The 23,215-nt window shown below is 34.1% G+C and overlaps 1 protein-coding gene across 1 annotated transcript in view; it reads left to right on the forward strand.

Annotated features, from left to right (window-relative positions):
• The first annotated feature begins 1,661 nt into the window (after positions 1–1,661).
• Positions 1,662–23,215, forward strand: part of tara (SERTA domain-containing protein 2 taranis) — an 80,002-nt gene continuing 58,448 nt past the window's right edge. The window contains exon 1 of the mRNA XM_072532188.1: positions 1,662–1,866. The gene's annotated coding sequence lies outside the window, so the exon portion shown is untranslated. The remainder of the gene's footprint in view (positions 1,867–23,215) is intronic.

Below are 23,215 nucleotides of genomic sequence, written 5' to 3' on the forward strand. Positions count from 1 at the left end.
TATTGATGTCGAGTTTTGTCAATATTGAGACATTTGTGCGATGTGCTGTCCATCTTGTGTTAAACAAGTCTTCTATAATGTCTAAGGTTTCATCATGTATGCATTTTAAGCTTTCTACTGGGATTTGGTCAGGACCTACTGCTTTGCCATTTTTTCTGTTTTTAAATGCAATTTAAATGTCCTCTTTTATTTTTAAAACCATACCATCTACTACTTCTACGTCTATCTGTTCTGTTCTATTGTCTTTGAACAACTTATTGATGTATTCTGTTCATCTCTTTAACGTTAGTATTCAACATTAGTTTCCCATTTGTATCCTTCAGTATTCCCGGTTTTCTTTTTTTATTGTTAGTTAATTCTTGTGTGTGGTGAAACTATCATGTCTTTTCTGGTATTCTTCTATTTCTGCCCAATTTTCTTTTAACCATTCTTCTTTTTCTTGCTTAATTTGGTGTTTTACTTGTTTTTCCAGTTTTTTGTATAATTAATTATCTTTGTTTTTAAGTTGACGTCTTTTTTTAATTAAATCTAAAATTTTCTTCATTGTTTCTCTTTGTATCTGGTTGGTGTCAGAATTTCTTTTTGGCTTTTATTTATTTTTTTTATTAATAACCATTTTGTATCTGTTTCAATATTTTGCAGAATTTGTTCTTCAACATTCATTAATCGATTATTGATTTCATCTGTCAGGCGTTGTCTTAATTTATTTGTATCGATGTGTGCGTCTATTGTTCTTCGTTTTATTATTTTCATTTTGAGTCTAATTTTGGGCACTACTGGGTTGTTCGTTGATATACTCGTAATTGCATTCCTGTATCTTTATCTAATACATTTGGTTTCTTACAATTTCTTCTTGATCTGCTGATGACTTCCTATAGTCTTCTCTTGGCAGTTTAAACAATCTATTAGAAATAACATAATTATTGTTTTGGCAAAATTCCCAAACCCCTTTGTTTCCCAGACCCAATCTGTAGTTTACTTTTGGGAAAAGACTTTTTGGACACTCCGTATACCGAAGCGTTCGACAAATAATATACCTTATTAGGTTTAAACCTATACCGCCGCAATAAAATATAACATCCTAACAAGATGTCTTTTAAAAATTACTCCGGAGATGATAATTGCTTCTCATTCTATCACCGCAATCGCGAACGCATGACATGTGGAAAAACCACATTAAAACAGGTAGGCAATAATGAGAAGAGCACTTGAAAGAATACTTTTTATTAATCCACGATTCTCTTTTGATTCCGTTCTTTGTTTTTTCGAACGAAAGTGGATATTTCAAATGATCATTTGGGTAGACATATTTACATCCACTTATCAAGGTCTCGTTATATCCTGCTTAAAAGCCAATTTTCGAAATAATCAACAGAATATTATTCATTAGGCAACTTTGGGAAAGTACGTTTTATAACAAACATCACTGCTAAGCTCGATACCAGAGAGATATTTTTCGTTCGAGTCGACGTTGCCAGCGCTTCGCTATATATAAATCTGTCCTGTGCGTCGGAATTGTAATCCTAATTAAAATCCTTAGATTTGGTTTCTAAATACACTCAGCCGGCAACGCTGGTCTAACATAACCTTTCGCAGCAGGCCTGTTATGCAGGTGGGCCGAACCATTCCGGTCGTTACCGAGCTCCACCGATAGATTTAGACCGGTCTTGAGAGTTTGCTGTATTTTCGTGCGCGATCTAGTAACGTTAGGTGCTACGAGAGCTCTGTTATAGCGTTCAGTGTGTGACGACGAAAGACGAAATATAGCGTGTGTATTTTTGTGCTCGTTTTAAATTTCATAGAAATGTTGCAGCAGGCAGCAATGTCAACTTTTAGCCCCCATTAAAAATGTGGTTTGAGCCTCAGGTAAGTCACTTTATCAGCTTTTTTCCTGAAAAATGTTAAAAACGTCAGATAATTTTGTTTTGAGACTACCACTTTGAATATCTATAAAGAAAGTGTTTGTTTTAAGTTAAATATGTTCTGTAACTGAGTATATTTCGAAAGGTTTACATTCTTAACGTTATTTGTTGCGTATGTAAACGGAAGTAAGTGGAAACTTAAACATTTTCAGTGAAAAATCACATTTTCCTTTTCCCACGTGACAACTGTCAAATGTGATCTAGTTACCTATGCTATCTCCGCATGTGTTTTGTTTTGAAACGAGCGGGATCGCAGTATGCATTGAAATGATTTTATGCGCAATCGTCCAGCGAAACGATGGGCGTAATGCGCGTATTTGTCGCCGAGGTGTTGCGAAATCTATTCGAATACTTGCTTGGGCAACTGGTTTATACTCTTGTATATCCAAAGACGTTCGCAGAGGGACCGGCGCCAACGCTTAGGCCATGGGATGGGATGTTTACGACGCTGTTTTTTTTCGTTTTGATCGGTGATGCATAGCGTCGCGCGAGTTTTTAAAATCAAATCGTGTTTATCGCGATTTCTACGTTTTTCACTCTCTTTTTTTTTGCATTTTCACCATTACTTTTTCCACGAACTTCTTAGAAAGTATTTCTTACAAAAGTTGTCGTTAGTTATATTGTTTATAAAAAGTATTAGTGTATAAAAATGAGTGTTCTCTGTACGCAGAGCAAATTAATTCGTAATTTATTATTTGTTCATTATCTAATTTGCTATTCATTATTTTCAAAGTTTTATTTAATGGCGCATTTGTAAACAAACTATTTATATCAACATTTACCCAAATAATATTAGGATTACCTTGTATTTGTGACAGTTTTGCTGGAAAACGTTTTTCACAAATGTCTCAGTTTACTAAAATGAGCATCAAGTACTACTTACTAGGTCAAAAGTAGGTGGTTTTGTGGATAAATTATCAAACATTAGTAAATTTAAATAAAATTTTATACTTCTTTTTTAAAAGTTTTGGTGGACTTTTTGAGAGCTTTGTATAATGAGATATTCTTTGGTCATATTATCGATTTTTATCTAACAAATTAATCACTCTTCATTTATGGATATAGCATCTCCATTTAAATATGTTAATTCTTTGATTAATAAAATACCCAAATTTGATTAATAAATTACCCAAAAATTTTTCATTTTGTATCTAACCCAGAAGCTCTATTGGATAGTGTTTCTTTATTTGTGACGTCTTTCCAATACGAGATTTGTAAACTAAAGTGAAAACAGTTTCTCAATATATTTTCCTATAAACTACAACAATTTTCTATCCTGTTCACCAGTTTCGTGATAGAAAAAACACAAAAATGTTTTGAAAGTCTGTGTTTGCATTTTAGATCGTAAAGTTCAATTTTTTGATGAAAAAAAAAAAATGATATTAAAAAAGTCTTTTATTATACTTCGTTTGAAAATTATTGACAGTTTAGTTGTTATGATATAAATCATCCTCAACGTAATGTCATGAACCAGTGACGAAAAATTTCAAAATTATTTGACATTTTCTTTTAAGAAGCCCGTTCATAAAATTTCTCCTTGTCATTTATTTCAGCTAAGATCTACATGTCTGTTTAGTAATACGTACTAGCAAAATTAAGCTGAAAAGCAATATTAGTGAATGCGTGCAATAAAAATGGCACAAATCTCTAATTTTACATTTTACTCCTATAAGAAATGTAAATAGTCATGTAACAGTGCATTTAAAGACTATGTACATGACGCTCTTATTATTTTAGTCAAATTTCCTACCGATTAATCGAGTATCGAGATCTATCTGTTGAAGCCAAAAAATATTCACTAAATTCTATTCTACATCCGTAAATGGCACAATTCTCGTGCTATTTACGGACGTAACCTGAGGGAAATGCAATATTTACGGTTGTGTGTTGGCAGATTTGACCTACATTATTTATTCCTTCCAGTTAATGATGACTGACAGGAATATTTAATATCTAGAGTTGGAAATAGCAACCACTGTGATACATTTTCAATATAGTTTGGAGTGAAACTTGTTCCATGAATCAAAAGAAGTTTCATGATGCGCTAGAATGTGTCCTTTATAGATGCCTTATTAAGATCTCTGAAAAAAAATCTAAATAAAAATATTTCTTATAATCCTCGAATTTATCGATAAGATGTCTTATAGTAAATAATAATTTTGTATACAATCACTTCGAAAATTTCTATCAAATGAAATAGCGTTGCCAAACCGTTCGTTCGAATAACAAATGATTTGCTCGGTCTCCAACTTAGATTTTATTTTTCATAAACACACAGGACTCAACTATTTTAATTTTGGAATGGGACGTCAGTTCTAAAACTCCCCAGGTCTATTTTTAAGCGTTTACTGTTGCTGAGAAAAGCTACACTAACTGAAGATGCGATTCGCAGCTTGAAATAGGGTGGCAGACGGCTTGAAACTGGTCGAAAAATTAGAAAATGCTATTTAAAATCTAATATTGTGATACATACATTTTGGTATTATAATATCTGAAAGACGAGGTGTGTAGGTGCTGTTTTTGTTTGTTATTAGACTATTGAGGAATATAATCCATTCTAACTAAGGCACAGTGCGTATGGAATGATCCTCATTTTCCTGCGGTTTAAAAGTTTGTAGCACATACCGAAGACGAGTTTGACAATTTATATGATATGCTCCCAGTTCTGAAGAAAACCTTTTAGTGATACATCCTTGGTAAAATTTTACAGATCAATATGACCTAATATTTTTAATATAGTCCAGGAAGTGATGGTTTTGATCTGGCAAAGATCTAGGCAAAAGCTACTCAATACCCCCATAAACCGCCCCAGGCGTAGTTGCACAATGAAATACTAATAAATGAAAGTTTTAATTCAGCATTTTTAGGCATATTTCAAAATGTCTCATATTTGTTGTTAAAACTCAAAATCGAAATTTCATGTTACAGGTTTCAAAGATTAGGCTCTAAAAATGAAAATTCCATAGCGACCGGTCAATGGAAGTAGTAAATTTTATTGATCTCATGAGAATCATAAAAAATGTCAAAAATAGCGCAACGTTTAATTATTATTTAACAGTTTTATAGAAACTGACCTCATTCGCGGCATTTTGCATACGAAAGCTGCACTCTTCACCTTTAAAATTAATTTTGATTTTTCTCGACAGTACACTCTGATCAAAAGATATCGAATTTTTACCGCCGAGTTGTTAATTTTTTTTTAATTGATTTCGTCCAAAATCGCCGGTCGCTTCAATCGTTGTTTCTGAGAAAACGGTTCATTCTACACAAAAAGTGCTAATAAACAAAAAATATTTTTCAAAAATATCTCAGCTACATTTTTAATTTGAAATATTTTCGCTACGGCGTATAGATTCTTGGTAAATCAATGTTTTCCATTTTCCTCCCCTACCTGGTGGAGGGGTCGTTGGTGAGGGTAAAAATTCATCTTGTTCGTATAATTTTTATAAAAGTTCATTAGCATTTTCATCTGTGAAGATTGCACTATTAGGGTAAATAATTGTTTAAATTAAACCGTAATAGGTATTGATTTTTAAGGGTTCAAATATTCGGAAGTAATGTTCAAAGAATCTAACAATCAAAATGAAAGTAGACGCTTGTATTTAATTTCAAGATAAGTCTCCTGACTTTTTGCTTCAATCCAACAATTTTTCTTCATGTTTAAACTAAATTCCAAACGAGAATAAAAACGATGTAGAAAAGGGAAGATGGCAGATGTGGTTTCTTTTACGTCTATGAAGTTGTATGCATTGGTTTTCATATAAAAATCAACTTCCACTTTCGTTTAAAATTCGATCGTTTTTATACGAACAAACGAAAGAAAGTGAAACTGATAATAATCTCCCGTCAAATAATAAACACAAACTGAATTAATTTAATTGACTCAAATCCATTAAATATCACACACGCTTTACAGTATTGAATGGCACGATTTATTATTCAATACGCTCGTTAAAAATGTAAACATAACAATGAAAATGTTTATCTGTCGGTATTTACATAAAAATACTATAACTATGTTATAATTAATTGGTGTAGTTGACCTATCGCAACGTAATCGTTGTTGATATGACATCTTAATACAAGTACGATTACATTATTTTTATTTTCACGCTTCATTCATAAATTGTAGGAGTAGTTACATCATACACAGTCTTGGTGGTTCTGCTCTTGTTCTTTAAACGTTCTTTCTTGTTCTTTAGTACATGGTATTCCCGTTTGGGTATTTTCTTTTCTTGAAAATCATTTCGCGTGCTTAATAATCTTATGTTTCTTAATTATTACTGGATAACAAAATTGTGACAACTATCAATATAAGTCTTTTAACCCACGTATTAAAGAGCTTTCTTAATGTAGTTCACAGGAGGATCTATAAAAAATGTACTGAACATGTACCACCGACACAGTTTGGATTCCTTGACTCTTTATGTACACGAGTTATATACAACTCAGGTTTTGCGACAGATTCAAGCTGACAAACTGTCGATAATGAAAGAAGTTGGTATAGATGATCAAGGACTTGGAATCATTAAAAATGTATAGGTACCTATAATCAACTTTGAATACATTTCGAACAAATACTTTCTCCCGCATCATTGGTTTTAGTTACAATGTCCTTGTCCTCAAGTACTTGATTCACGATTTACGATCATTTAATCAAATTATGATAACCGAGGATATTAGTGTCATCATTTTCAAACCACTCTCTTGCATCAAGTTCATCACATTGTTCAAATCCAGGCAACGCTTGGAATAGAGCCACGGCTTCATATTCGGTGGCAGTATTATCTTCCTTCGTACTTTCAGTGCTGGACTCTTCTTGTACTTTGTTAAAAGCTAGAGGGACCGGAAACAATAATTTTTTCTACGCGTTTTCCAAGTTTTTCTCAACAAGCGCTTCCTATGCATCAGCTTGGGTCGCTTTCAGTAAACTAGCGCATTATACATATCTTGAAAAACACCTCCCTTCCTATAAACTTAAAGAAAAATGCTAAAAACAATGAAATCTGTTAAAAAACTAGAAACAACGCAAGGGGCAATGGAAGGAAACATGCTTGGAATATCACTGAGAGACAAGTTTAGAAACTCCGAGATCAGACGTAGAACGAACATCACTGATGTCGTGAAAGAAATTAGAAAAATGAAATGGCGCTGGATTGGTCACATCGCCAGATATGATAACAGGTGGGCACAGAGTACAATGTATACCAAAGGGGACGACAAGGACCGTGTGAATACCTCGAAAGAGATAGGTAGATGATATAAGAGAAGTGGCAGACAAACAATGGATTAGATTGGCGCAAGATAGAGAAAGATGGAAGCAATTGGGAGAGACCTGCACTCAGGAGTGGATGGACAATAGTTGACAAAGAGAAGAGAGAGAGAGAGAGAGGTGCATCAGCTAGCATGTAAATTGAGTCCTTGAGATTGAGGTTTTTCACAAATTACACTACACTTTCTTCATCCCTCTCAGCTGTATTTGTTTAGTATATAAGTCTGCTCCCTGACAGCTCAGTAAGAGTCGAAGCATCTGTTTTCTGCATATTTTTTATTTTTTCTGTATAACACCCTGGTACATTGGTTGCAGTATGGAGATCACATGTAGTGGGAGGAATATTACTTGAATTTTATCATCAATTTGGTTTAAAACTTCAAGGTTCGGTGAGTTGGAGCGTTATCAATATTAAGAAGAACCTTGCCTTCCTTCTTGTGTTTTGTTCACTTAAAATGAAAATGTCCTTGTATCATTGGTTAAAAATGTTTCTATTCATCCACGAGCTTTTTTTGCTTTTGTAAATTACAAGCAGCTTTGTAATATTTTTTAAACATCGCTGGTTTTTTACTTTTTCAAATTACTAAATGACCCAATACAAGGGATGCATTTACACAGACCATCATTTCAACTTTTTCTTTAGCAACCTTTAAGCCACGTGCAACCTTTTCTCTATGAGAAGCTAGTGACTTCCGAGGGAGCACGCCAGTTGTTTACACCAGTTTCATCAGCATTATAAATATCGTCTCTGTTGTAGCGCTCTCCAATAGCGATGTTAATAATTTTTTCTTAAAGATCGGCGTAGCAGCATTTTCGACATATAACATTGTCCATTGAACATCCAATTCTCTAATTCCGTGCCACGTTTTAAAAGCTTTGAGCCAACCTGAGATTGCTTTAAGTCTCTAAGGCCACCGCTTTTAATTCATTTCACGTTCCGTATTTGCGACGCCCCGAATTTGTGACGTATTGGCTGCATTTTTATCGTAATATGTATTTGTATTTCTTCACATAATTATGTTTTATTGGCGATCCTCTTTTTTCCAAAATTTCAAATAGTTTCTCGGTCAGACTTTTTCAAAATCTATAAAAGCGTTTATAGATTAACTTCTCGTCCTTTTCGTTTTGATTAATATGTTTTGTATGACGAATATTATACAAAAAGAAAATACTACTGGTTGAGTAAAATCTACGTCAATTGTTATTTCTAATCTTACAAGAAAAAAATATACAGAGTCTTTCTTATTCTCAATTATCTTACTTGTAATTTTCCAATCACAACCTTCCGCAATATTACAGACCATATTTCAACAGGCGCGTGCCTTACCCAATGTTTATGTTTATTGCAGGATGAAAGACATTTCAAGGGTTTTCATTCTCATTTTACTGGGCACTTAATGGTTCTATTAACAAACCGTTAGGGCGTCTCTTTTATTTGATTTACGCTTACAATGGTCTTTTTTAGTGGGATCTGATGAATCAGGTACGAGATTTACGATGTTAACACTTGTTTTCTGGTCATAAATACTGTAAATATTGGTTAAGGTGGTTAGTTAGAGTAAGACACGACTCAACGGGGGTTATATTTTTATTTACATTTTTTCAGTTAAGTTTTTAAAACCTTGACAAGGGAGGAATTAATTTGCGGACAACTATTAAATCGTCCAAGGTGTGAAGAACTAGAAAAATTGAAATTGAATTTGAAAATTCTTTGTTGCACACTTTTTATGCCACAGCTGATAATACTCGACGTAATTTCATAAACCACTGACGAAGAAGCAGTTCGTATCTTAAATGTTAAAGTAATTTTGATAAACCAATAATCTGGGTACCTACATAAATCTGTTAAAGTTACACATTTTAGTAGCTCTGAATACTGGTGTTATAGTAACAAGTTTAACTTGTAATTTAGGCTCACGTGCCATATTTTATCAAAAGCATGGGATATGTCTAAGCAGACAGCGGAACATATTTTCTTTTCTTGGATTCTTGGAATACCTTTTCAATTAAATTGGTGATCCTATGCACTTGAAGATGCAAGGCTGATATCTATCATAATATATATATATATATATATATATATATATATATATATAAATATATATATAAATATATATATATATATATATATATATATATATATATATATATATATATATATATATATATATATATATGTATATATATATCTACTATCTCCCTTGTCTCACATGCCAGCAAGATAATGCTGCACGTAATCAATGATAGACTGAAAACTTTCCTACAAAGAGAAATGCCCTAAGAGCGAACTGGATTTACCAAAGGTAGAGGTACAAATAATAGAAAAATCTAGGTAATTCAATATCCCACTATACGCAAAGCAAATCCTTCGACAGGGTCAAATAGTAACACTTATGGCAGATACTAAAAGAAGCAAGCATATCACAATACTTAATTTCGCTTATAACTGAACTATACGAACACACTACTGGATGTTAAAGTGCTTGACACACTCTGAAATGAATTACATCCAAAACAAGGTGTCAGAATTTCACGAACTCTAACAATGAGGTTGATCAACTGCTTAGTATTCTAAATGCTGACATACGGATCTGAATCTTGGACCCCAAGACAAGCGGAAAGAGGAAAGATAGGCGCCACTGAAATGTTCTATTGGAGAAGAATGTTACGAATTCCGTAGACCGATCACGGGACAAATAATTCAATTTTAAATGAACTAAAAAGTATGAATGAAACTCTCCAGCATAGTCCATCTCCAACAATTAAAATACTTTGGACAGGTTATAAAATAGAAAACATGGAAAGACTTATTATCAAAGTAGTGATAGAAGACCGAAGATTACTAGGAAGATCCCCAACTTCCTCAAATTTCTTCAAAATTCTAAAGCCTTTCTTGTTGTATCACGTTATCACTGTAAGAAGAATCGGGGAGTGATCTGAGTTCGTATCCCAAGTTTCTTTCACGTGCATATAATTTATGGATACGTTTATAATTACATGTAAAGAAATCTTTCAAGATCAGGAATTTTACTTGGGTCTGTGGGTTTTCCAGTTGACATGAGTTTGGCATTTGAGATTCCTGCAAGCTGTTAGTAGTTATTTGTCTTTCTCTGTCTCTTTCATCAACTCCGATTATCATTCTATAGCCATGGCCATTCAGGAATTCAGCATAGGTTTACAGCATGTCTTGGTGGACTTTATATAGCTGTGAGTGTGACCTCATAAGTCTTTGTTGTAATTTTGTTGAAACCGTTTTTTTTTTCTTTCTGTAATATGGATTCCTTTATTATACTTACCCTTCCGCCCTTTGCTGAATGTGTAATACACCCTAAATTCCTTAAATTTGGTACAAATACACGGTTTCTTAGTCAAAATGTGTCTCAATAATGAGGCAGACGTCTATTTTTTATATTCTAGGATTATTTGTGAAAGGAAATAACTAAAATTAACAGAGCACCTGAAGACTGTAGTGTTAGATGTATATAACGTTTTTGTACAGGAACACCGCAGTAGCATTGCCAGCACTAAACTTCGTACTGGAAATTGCCTAATGAATGCTATTTATATAATTATAAAATAAAAAATATATTTACTGAAGATTAAATCATATTCTGGGAATTGGTGGAAAATTCCAGTCACTAAATTCGAATTTATTTTGTCAAAATATGTGTATAGAAAGTAATTTTGTTGTTGAGCAACTTTTTGATTACCAATTTAAATACTTCCATAATAGTAATTACCGTATTTAGCGGAGCCATTTGGGAAATGCATACAAAGAGATTTTTTCGACTTCCACTTCATTGAGAACTTGGCGGCGAAATGAAATCAACAAAAGCTTAGTTCAGAAAAGTTTTAAAGAATGTACGTTAATACTACGAGGACACTTGTTGAGCAGTAAAAAAAGAAGCAGATAACGGAGCGCCTAAAAAGTCGAAAGGCGACGAGAGGGAATAAAAATATTCCAATAAGAGAAGACACTCTGCCAACGTCTAGCAAAGCGCGCGTCATCATTATTCGAAAACTTTAAAAGGAAATCCATCCGTCAGGACCCTTCTAAAGAAGGTCAGTTTCAGTCTGGCGGAGCAAAGGGCCAGACGGGGACAGAGCCGCGATGAATGGGCAAGTAAGTTGCTTTCTCCGTAGCCACATTCTTGCATTATTACTCATTCCCTTATGCGAAATCAAATCCCTTTTGAGTTGCCAAGGTGTAGAGTAATCGAAAGTGAGTGAGTTCTCTCTTTTCATTCATGAATGGCCCCAGATTGAAAACGTCTATCTCTCTCGCATGCATATAGAGACCGTCGTCGTCGGGAGATTCACATATATCGACTTTGAAACTTTTAGGTGCGGGATATAAGAAGCGACGAGGTAGTTTTGTTTTTGTTTTCTCTTTGCCTTCCACTTCCATTCATGGAACGGCGAATTCAAATTTTTATTTCTAGCGAAAGTTTTCGAATGCCGCTTTGTGTACTTCTTTTTACTTCGAAAATGGTTTTATGTCAGTAGGTTTGGCGTTGCAACTTATTCGAAGATTGTTTTCCTCGTATTGAATTGCTGTCTACAAAAGAAACCAAAGACTAGAAACAAACTGTTGACTCTGTTTGAAAATTATTTATGCTTTATTTCTTAATGGTTAACAGCACGCGAAAGGGTCAGAGGTTATAAACCAGAAACGCTCAGTGTATAATTCACAGAAGGAATGTATTTATTATAATGTAAAGACATTATTAAATGAATCTACTGTTTACAGGTTTCTTAGACAGAGAAAAAAAAATGAAAATTTAGCACCTCCTAAAAATTCAACAGGAAGACAAGCAATGTTCATTATCTATGCTGTTTCTTGTGTAAGAAAGAAGTTTTTCACACACTTTATAATAATGTATTGAAAAAAGCTGGAACACATGCAAAATTTGCTCTATGTTTAGCAGAGATTATTTTCAATTTGTATTTGAATGGAATGTCAAATTATTAGATTCATACTGTCAGATCGACAAAACTCCATTTTTGCGAGTTATTGTTTATAACGGAGGCCTTTTTTTAGATTTGGAAATAGGAAAAGGCCTTTTTTAGATTTGAAAATGGATGTAATCACTGGGTGCCAAATCCAGACACTAGCGTAAATAAGACACACCAATTTAAGACTTGTTCTTACTTTATATAAGCAATTTTGCTTGTTTATTGGTGGTTTGTTGCCTCTATAGAAGATAGTCACTCCATTCCTTTCGCGGTCGGCCAACACTTCTTCTACCACTTAATGATTTGTTCCATGTTATTTTAACAACTCTTTTGTCCGCCATTCTAATGATGTGATTGTTTCATTATTTTTTTCTATTTAGTGTCCATTTGTTTATACCCTTTAGGTATTTGGTATCTTTAGTTATTTCCTATACATATTCTGAGTATTCTCATTTTTTCTATTTCTATAGGAAACACAAATAGGCACACAAAGAACTATACAGTCCAATATAACAAATAATTGAAAAACAACTGAGAAATGTAATATTCATGGATTTTAAAAATGTATTTGGTTTTTTCGGACGATAATAATGGAAGAATTGGAGCATCTTGGAATTCCAGAAAAATTAATAAATATGTTAACAGTAAATATAAAGAACACCTTAGCAAATATAAGATTCACCGGAACAACTTCTAAGAAGATTAGCGTAAGAGCAAGGGCGTGAAACAAGGAGGCTATCTGCCAGACAATATTCAAAACTTATTCTACAAGCAGACTTGATGAACACAACATATATATATATATATATATATATATATATATATATATATATGAGCGCTTGGAAAATTAAGTTAAAGAACCAAAGATAACAAGGCTAGAGATAAACCAATACAAAACAAAGTACATGGAGATAGGGAAAGACACAGAAATGCTACATGGGACTGACAATAGGAAATACTGGAACAGACGAAAGAATTTTGAAAGACAAGAAAGACAAAACGAACAAAAGACAACAAAAAGAACGCTTAACAAAAAGAGGAAGGTGTAGCCTTCTGAAATTTAAAACAGAACAGAAATAACGAGAACAATACTAGGCCCCAATATAACAAGGGAACGAGAATGAAGAATTTGCATTAATCATTTCCAACCTACATTGGGAATACTACGTGAAGAAGAGAAGAGTACAAAATTTATATTCACATTACGAAGTACAGAAAATTGTAAGCAAACAATGTTTACAAATCGTATTCAATTCCCACAAACCAGATTCGCTTTTCTAAAAATGATAAATCGTGAAAATAGTAGATAGTGACAGCGATTCACGTAAATTACTACGACCGTGACACCTGCCGCATGAATCCGTCGATCTAGAAACATAAATAAAACCATTCTAAGTACATGTAAATAAAAACGCTAAACGAGGGATCCCACTAAAATATTCGAAAAGTTTGAATCATCGTAATGTGCATAAAACAAAACGTAAACAAAAGCGCGGCAAAGGCGAAGCCGGCGCGTGCCAGCGACATAATGATTTATTGACAAGTATTTATACCATTAATAATTAATTGTGATGTAATAAAAAGTTGATTTTATGAATGAAGTGTAACACGATAAAAATGTAATTACTTGCTTTACCATGATGCCAAATCAAAAACGTGTTAATGGGAAATCGTTCATCGATGACTCATTTTATTATCATCGTGAGAGTGTTGAGATCAATCAACTATACATATATTTTTATTTTGTACAAACTTTTACATCGTGATTGTTTAATTGTGTTTTATTGATTTTACAAGACCAAGTTCAATGGAGTATTTGTAGATTATCTGTTACGAAGTAAACGCAGGTTGAAATTTTGAATGTTAAATCGTAGAATTTTTAAACTGGCTAGGCTAAGATACCGCAGAAACCTTCTGGATGGAGCTTAAGTTAAACTATTCTTTCAGATTTCGCAACCACGAGGTTCGTCTTCTTCCTCTATTTCTTTTACCTTCAATTTTACTTCCCATAATCAACTGTAGCAGCATCTTGATTCTCTCATGACATATCCAATATATTTAAGTTGGAACAACTTTCTCATTTTTATCAACTCTTCATCCTCCTCCTCCATTTTTTCATCTTCGTAGGGATGTAGTGGCGTCATGTAATTCGTTTGACTATTGGCGTTTTGTTTTGTTTCGGAGAATGAGTAACCAGTCTTATCCTTTATTTGGTCCGACCATCGTGCTGGAGATCTTCTTCTGGATCTTTTGCCCGTTGCCTTCAACTATCATTCTTTCCATGCCTTCCCATCTTCCAGTTATCTAAGTCCAAAATATCTTAGTAGGTATATTTTAGTTGATAGTTGTGGTGAGTCTAGTTTTTATGTTAAGTTCGCGATCGATATTTCTTACCTCTGTTTGGCTGTTGCTGATTCTATCTATGACCACCAATTTGGTTTTTTTGTATATTTATTTTCAAACCATATTTCGTACTCACTGTGTCATAATAGAATGGGGGATATTATATATCCCTGCCGAACTCCAGATTTCAATTTGAAGTTTTTCGACACCACGTTATAAACTCTTACATTAACAGTATTATTTAGAAACCGTTCTTGTAATAAACAGATTGGGTGTTCTGGCTTACCCATTTCCCTAAGTATATATCACATGTTACCACCCTATTTTACCCCATTTTACTTTATCAAATGCCTTGGAGTAGTCGACAAAGCACAAAAATATGTTTCTGTATTAAACTCTCGGGATTTTTCTATAATTTCTTTTGTCCCACATTTCTCTCTTCTAATTACTAATAATTCGTCTTATAATTATTTTAATTTCTTAGTACCGCCCTGTGTCATCTGTCGTTTTTGTATGACTCCATTTTAGATATAATTGTTTTTTCTGAGTTTTGAGTTCATCAATATCTTTGTTCCACCACATGTTATTATTGTTAGCTCTAGTTTTGTCACCAATTACTTATTCTGTGGCAGGTTTAATACTTTTCGCCCTGTATTCATAGACCTCTTTCACATTCGTTTGATGTAGGTTTAGTGCATTAAACAAATTTTCGTATAATTTATTCCGATATACTTTCTGTGTACTTTGTAAAGTAGACTGTCCAAATTATATTGTTTATCCTATATCCTTTTAATTTCCTTCATCTGTAACGTTGTTTCTTTCTTCAGGTCCATGTGAAAACCATAACAATCTAAGCATCTGTGGAATAGCTATTACGATTTTTAAAAATTGGTCTTATCAAGAAATATTTGGATTTTCTTTTTACAACATTGGGTGACGAGGAGAGAAAGATCAAATTGCTGACTGCAGCCATATATTCTTCGTTAAAAAACTGATTCGCAACAACTGAACTTATGTCTCATTGTGACTTGTGACCAAGATTTTGAATGTCTAGACTATGTTTTTTACACTCTATTTTAGGTTCAGAAATTAGCCGTCTATTTTAATAACTCGTTTGGGCGTCGAGAGCGGAATTTTTGAAAACAATATAAAAAAGAAAAATGTCTTATATTGAATTGTAACAGATAATTGTTGATTTTATGTATAGTATGAGTTAATATTAGTGTTGTTTGCCGGTCTATGAATTTGCGGGATGGTTGAGCAAAAGAACGGGCCGGTATCATTTCTAGCCTATAAAGCAAAGCAAATCGCCTTGTTAAGGATATAAAGCGCGCAAGTGGCGATATATCAACAGGCCGTCAATTTCCGCAGCCGACTAGGATTTATTATTATCGGGAAAATCCTCGTCTCGGTCACCCAGATTGCCCGTCTTTCTCAATCTCTCTCACTCTCTCCAAACTTATCCGAAGCACGGATTCCTTTGATATCGTAATCGAAAGTGAAGTTCATTCATGACATCAGAGACGCTTCTTGTACGTGAATTCTCGTCTACTGTGTATTTCTCTCCAACAACCCGAGTCATATTATGCCCATGTTGCTTGCCGACAACGACATGACACGACTGTGCCGCTGGGTGCTGCGATTCATGTCTATTTGGGTCATGGACCTTTCTGATAAAACTTATGACATGGCATACTTTGTCTCCGGCATACGTAAATGAAGTCTCTCGACGACTGCGACTGGGCTACCCTTGAATCGTGTCGTGTGTGTGTGGAATTCCTACACCAAAGAGAAACAATAGTCGTAAAGTAAAACGTAAGTGGGGTATGAATGGCTTAAGGTCGTTTCCAATATCACTAAACTTTCCATATATTTATATAGTTGAAATAAAAGACGTTCCTTCACGTAATTGCTTCTTGCGGTAATGAAAAATAGGTCTCTCATAGGTTCATATATTTATCAATCTTTTTATAATGGTATAATTATCTTAGATGGAATACAAAATCTATCTAATATTCTCTAATTTATTTAAATCAAGTGATAATTATTTATAATGGCATCTGACAAAAAAGGGGTTTAGGTAAATACCAAATAGAAAAGTCATTCGAGAATTCCCTAGAAGCAACATATACATACACGTTGCCAAAATGGAAAACAAGAGGATTACAGCAAATTGGATTCGCACAAGATCAGGAGCATTGTAGGTGTGTATTATAGCCACACAGGCTGTGACTATAATGATGACCTAAAAAAAACACAAATAGCAATTGAGTTTCGTCCACTACAAGTAATTTCAATTACTTAGGGCTGTATACAAGTTTCTAGGAAGATAGAGAAAAAACAACAAGAAGCGTAATGATGAGAAGAAATCTTGGCAAAAAAATCTACCTAGCCCAAATTCTGAAGTTGTCGTTATGATATAAATATAGCAGATAGCATATAGCAGATATAAAGAAGAATGATTGGGTAAGATCAAAAATAAAAGTGGAGGATATGACAACAAAAATTGCTAAATCAAATGGAGTTTCGCGGGTCATATTGCTAGATAAAAAGACTAACGTTGGAACGCCCACAATACACTGGAGACCTTACAAAGGTAGAAGACCAAGAGGAAGGCCCCAGATGAGATGGGTAGATGACATCAAAAAAATAGCCGGAACAAATTGGAAATCTGTTGCTCAGGATAGAGATCGATGGAAGGACTTGGGAGAGGGCTATGTCCAAAAATGGACGATAGAATGCTAAGAAGACACTAGTTTGGATCATTCATCAACATTATTGCACCTGGTATTAAATCTATATCTGCTTAAAAAGTCTGCAGTACGCCTGCTAATTTTCAGATGGTCTGTCTATCATGTGGATGGTTTTCCTCTACCGCTTTTGTTGTACCCAGTCGCCATTTCAATATATTTTTCGTCCATCTGCCATCATACATTCTTGCCTCATGGTCTCTCCAGTTCCACATTTCTACAACTAGTGTTTCCCATGCTCTTTGAAGTTTTTGCATTTCTTTCTTGAAGCGTTTTCTTGCTTTTGTCAAGTTATCTGGGATTAGAACAACATATTCAGCGAAACATAAATGATTCAATCTCTTATATTCGGGCTATGTTTTCTTAGTTACAGGAATCTAGTAGCATAAACAGTCGTTCATGTTAGAACGCATATAGTATAAAAATTGGTCCAGAATATCACGGTGAAGAGGAAACGTTTGGGTAAATGTAAAACAGACATATTGATTCAAAATTTACATGTGAAACAAAATAATATATTTGAAAATACAGTCGTAAATACTTTATAAGTTAACTAACTCAGTTTTTAGTAATTGTGGTATATGTACAACTGTTTTATATTCACTTATATTCTACGACACCATACATTGAACTATAATTGGAACCATTCTTGTTTTACAAACTGTTGTGATATTGTTATCAAATTGTCATTGACACACAAACATTTCCCTAGAAACCTTCATTGACGTCACTGTTTGAAAAGACACTTCACACCTTATTGGTGTATACTTTAAAGACATCGTAAATAAACACGCGAAACGATATTCTCATCTGTTTGGTTATATCAATCCTGATATCAATCCCACCGATTCATTTTGTCGAAATACCGTGTTTCTTCTTCATCCATTACATCCGTGGAACATTCTTATCCAGTTATATTATCATCATATATCAATCCTTCGTCTCTGTTTTAACCGCTAGCTTGGTGATATGTTCTACCCACTTCCATTTTAGTATCGCCATGTGTTTTATGATATTAATACTTTTTACTAGTCACTTTTTTTACTTAGTTTCTAGACTTGTTATCCATGTATATCTGAGAGTTACCTCTAAGATTGTTTTTGAAGATCATGTATCACCCTGTGTGATATCCCGTACGATCTTGATTTTATTTGTGGATTCATTTAATTAACACCGTAAGTATTGCGGTCTTTTGTGTGCTATGGATCAGGTCATTCTTTAACTGCTTCTTGAATGCTCTTCAGTTGATTGGTACCGAAAACCTACGTGGAAGTCGATAAAAGCTAGAATTAAATGTAGTGTAACGGAAATCAAACTCACAGTCTCATGTATTTACTATTTTATATACTTTGTACTCCGCCTGGAACGTCGCAGCTTATTCATATCCGGGAAACTTGCAAATACCGAAGCCGAGATCAGAAGAATGAAAATAGACATCTTAGGGATGCGTGAAGTAAGGTGGCCTGGTTCAGGAAAACAAAAGATGGATACATCTATTGTTCAGGAGAAACCGACTCAGAACATCAATATGGAACGGCTATATTAGTAGGGGGCAAAATTACGCAGTCCGATTCATTAATTATCGAAAGTTATCGCATTCGACTGCGTTAACGATCAAAAGGTGATCGAAATTCTGAATTATCTCAGAAACTATATTGGCACCAAACAACAACAATTGAAATAGAACACACAATATACGAATCCGACGAGGAGTGCGACAAGGTTGCCTATTATCACCGCTATTATTTAATCTGTATTCGGAATCTATATTCAGAGAAGCATTAGACGAAGTTCAAGCATAGACAAATCAAGATTAACGGAACCGGCATAGACATCAGGTACGCTGATGATACCCTTGTAACAGCAAGCAACACAGAAGAAAAACAAAATGTAATAAATGCGGTAGTTCGTCCAAGCGAAATGTTCGATTTACATTTAAACGTTTCCAAAACTAAAATTCTAGTGTTTTCAAAGACACCAGTAAACGTACATAATTTCTATGCCAAGGGACAAACACGTAACTTCCATAAAATGTTTGGTAGCAAATATCAACCGCCAGTGTAACCCAAAAAAGATGTCATTCCTATCAAGAATCGAACAAGGGAGGAAAACACTCATGAACATGAAAACATTTTTTACAAGCTCAGACCTTAGTCTAAGAGTCTAGAGCTCAGAATCCGAATGATCTGATGTTATTTATTTTTTCTTTTTTTGTTGTCCAGCTGGGAAAGTTAGCCAATGGACTTTTAAACAGAAAAAGAATAGATGCCTCTGAGATGTATACATGTTTGACGGATACTAAGAATTCCATGAATACAAAAAGTTACCAACGGTGAGGTACTTCGGCGCATGAGTAAACAAAAAGAATTACAAGTATAATCAAAGAGAGGTAAATACAATACTTGGGTCATGTGTTGAGATGTAAAAGATTGTCATTTAAAAAAAAACTTTTTTCTTTGACTATGTAGTTTTTCCAAGTATTTCAATATCAATTGAATACCTTTCGCTCAAGATATAAACACTGTATTGAAACAAAGACTGTTAAGGCGATATTATAGATTAGTGTGACATTTGCAACATAAACAAACAACATTCTTTTGCGTATAAATTCGAATAAAAGCGAAAAGCGGCAGGATTCCATGTAAAGAAAATCACTTGCACACCTCAAAAGTCGCGACAGCCGGTGTCAACCTTTGGCATTGCTAACCTGCTTCGAGATGACAAAGAAAGAGAGTAAGTGAGGAATTCGTTTGGCACGTGCTGATTGTCGAGAACATAAAACTTGTTGTAGATTAGTGGTACACACAGAGAACGGTCGTCAAGACGACCAATAATGCAATAAAAACGGGCATATGGGCGTAACTATGGGCTTTACACCCAATCCGGCTTTTCGAACCATTATCGGAAGTGAATGCGAGTGTGAGTGTGACATACCTGTTCATTCAATACGACTACTTGATACGGTAGGTCAGTGTCAGGGAAGAGGACCCCGATGATTGATGAGTGATTTGTTTGCGCTTTGTTTTGATTCTCGCTCGACTTTTTTAATAATGAGCCAACGCGCTGTTGCCGATAATTCAAGTCTCACATCAAATTCCCTTTTAAAATGTTGGCCACGATCTTTTGATATATACAGGGCTATTTGAAATTGCTTTATTAACTTAATAAAATATAATGCGGTGTAATGTATATGAAAAATCCAGTCTTTAAAAGTAATTAAAAGAGAATTTAAATATAAATTTCAATTAACAATTCTACAAATAACCGTCTTTTCTTCTTCTTCGTGCCTTATCCATTGTGAACGTTGACTATTAACATGGCAATTCGTGTTTTGTGGGCGGGATGTCTAATAGTTGGATAGTTGGTAGACAGAACTCGCGTAGTGCATCCAAGAGTTTCCTCTTCCATCTACTTTTTTCTGGAAAATGAGTTACAGGACTCAACTTGCTAGATTTGCTGTGTCTCATAACATGACCGAATTATTCTAGTTTGCTTTTTTCACTGTAAATGCAATTTCCTGTTGTTTACCCATTCTCTACATTACTTCCCTGTTCGTTATATTATTATGGTCTCTCCCGGATATCCGGAGAATTCTTCTATATACCCACATTTCGAAGGACGCGAGTTTTTTATTAACTTTGTTGTCAGGGTCCATGCTTCCACCCCATATACATAGTAGAACTGGGGATACAGAACTTTTGATTAATCGGATTTTTAATGATAGGGAAGTGTTCCTGCTGAAAAATATATTCTTCATCTTAATAAAGCTTGATCTTGCCTTTTAAATCCTGGACCTAATCTGTCTTATCATGTTCCATTCATTGTGAACAGTTGTTCTGAGATATATAAAATTATTTATATGTTCTATAGGTGTCCCATTTAATGTTAGATTTTCTGTCGATATTCTGTTTTTTCTAATTTCCATCCATTTTGTTTTTTAGGCTCGGGCGTAGTTTTCAGATACTTCACTCACTCTTTGTAGTAGATTCTGCAGATCTTCAATGCTGCTAGTTATAATGGCAGTGTCGCCGACATATCTAATATTATTTATTAGCTCCCGATTCATCGTGACTTTTGTAGCATCATAAAGTACCTCGACAAAGATCGCCTTTGAGTAGGTACAAATTGAAAAGCGTAAGTGGTATTACACATCCTTGATGAACTCCTTTTTAATTTGGATGTTTCTGGAAAAGTTTTATTATTTCTTATTGTTTTGGAATCATTGTGCTGATTTTTTTCTGTAGAATTTTTTTTACGTTTTTATCGCCCAAAAAATAAAAAAAGAAAAGACAGTTCATTCTCAAGAATAAATAAGAATCAACCCTCTTTACTTGTCTTTTTAGGGGCGATCAAAAATCAAAAGGCAAAAAAATAGTTTGAGTACCGGGAAAACTTTATGAAAAAAAAATTCTACAGGAAAAAATCAGCATGTCAACTGTAATCTACTGATGTTTTTTATATTACCGTTTTTTTACTTTCTTTTCAATGTCTTTGAGAAACATTTAAAATTTAAATGGCATTAAAATTCGATACAGTTTTTTTCGTTTACTAATCTTTTAACGAAAATATAGGCTATCAAAATATTTATTTTGCCTGTACGGGCTTTGGAGGCATTGGCTAACATAACACACACGGTTGTTTTGTGCAACGTGTTTTTGTATTATGAAATGTCACTTACTCTATTTACAAACATTTGTTTGTGTGTTCAGAGATACGAATTCGATAATACGTAAATAATGGAGTGGAAATTACAGCTAGATTTTGAGAGAGAAAATCAACAGCCAAAATTAATCCTTCATTAACCTAATAAATCATACAAAACATTGGAGGGCATGGGTTTGAATATAAATGAAAGACTGTACCTGCGGGTTGTTGTTTGTATATTGTATTAATACGCTCACAGTGAAAATGGATCTTTAAAAGTACGTAACAACAAATACAGATTATGGTTTATAAAGTCACTTTATTTATGGTGATAGCAACAATTTTTGACGGAAGTGTTGGTCAACAAACATGCGATACACTTCATGGAAACAAAATTAAAGCGCCACTGTTATTTAAAAATATTTGGATTATAAAAAACCTAAATGCTTACAAAGCACTAAATGTCTTATACATTGTCTTATAATACAGTCTTATAAATAGGCTATCTAGACATCATTGACATTGCTATTCCACAATTAGAACACAGCAGGTCTTGATCGTATCAAAGAAATTTTGTTTTTAAGCTGAAATGCAACGTTTAGGCTAAACATTGTAAAATATTGAAGAATAAAAAATCCATACCAGGAAACCAAAAAAGTATGATCACAAACAGCACGAAATTTAATATATATTTATCACGTTGTGATCTTCCTTAGTTATCTTTATTTGTTAATGGGTTGTGTTCTACCTAAATCGAAGTTTAACAACGCGTGGAGTGCCATTTCTCGCTCCAATCTTGTCAGTTTACTCGCCGCTGAATAGGGCATACCTGTTCGGTCTGCGTGGTAAGTCCCGCCATTTGCCGGTAAAACACGGTTCATAGGAGCTCGATACTAAAACTTCGATAGTCCACGCTCCATGGGAATGGCCCGACCACATTTCGACGCGCCAACCGTCTTTGGGTGAGGATTGGCAATCTAGGATCCCGGCTTAATGTTGGCGACATTGTTATGGTAAATCGAATGATTATCTGTAAATCTTTGATATTTCAATTTGTGTACTCTTTCAATATGTTCCTTTTCAATATTCATGTCGTCATTCTGGACGTTCTTCTTATATACTAATCACCATAAATGTGGTTTTCTTTCTGTTGATCTTAAGTCCAAATTTTTAAATATTTGCTCTATTGAGTATCATCGGCATTATCTGTCAGTATATAATCATTCGAATATTAAAGATGATACGCCATTAAAATTAATGTTATTGATATTTTTTCCATATATAAGTTGAACAGCAGTGGGGAAATAATCCTAACTCCCTTAGTAATG

The sequence above is a fragment of the Diabrotica undecimpunctata genome, chromosome 5 (genome assembly GCF_040954645.1).
Source record: "Diabrotica undecimpunctata isolate CICGRU chromosome 5, icDiaUnde3, whole genome shotgun sequence".
Classification (NCBI taxonomy): Eukaryota; Metazoa; Arthropoda; class Insecta; order Coleoptera; family Chrysomelidae; genus Diabrotica; species Diabrotica undecimpunctata.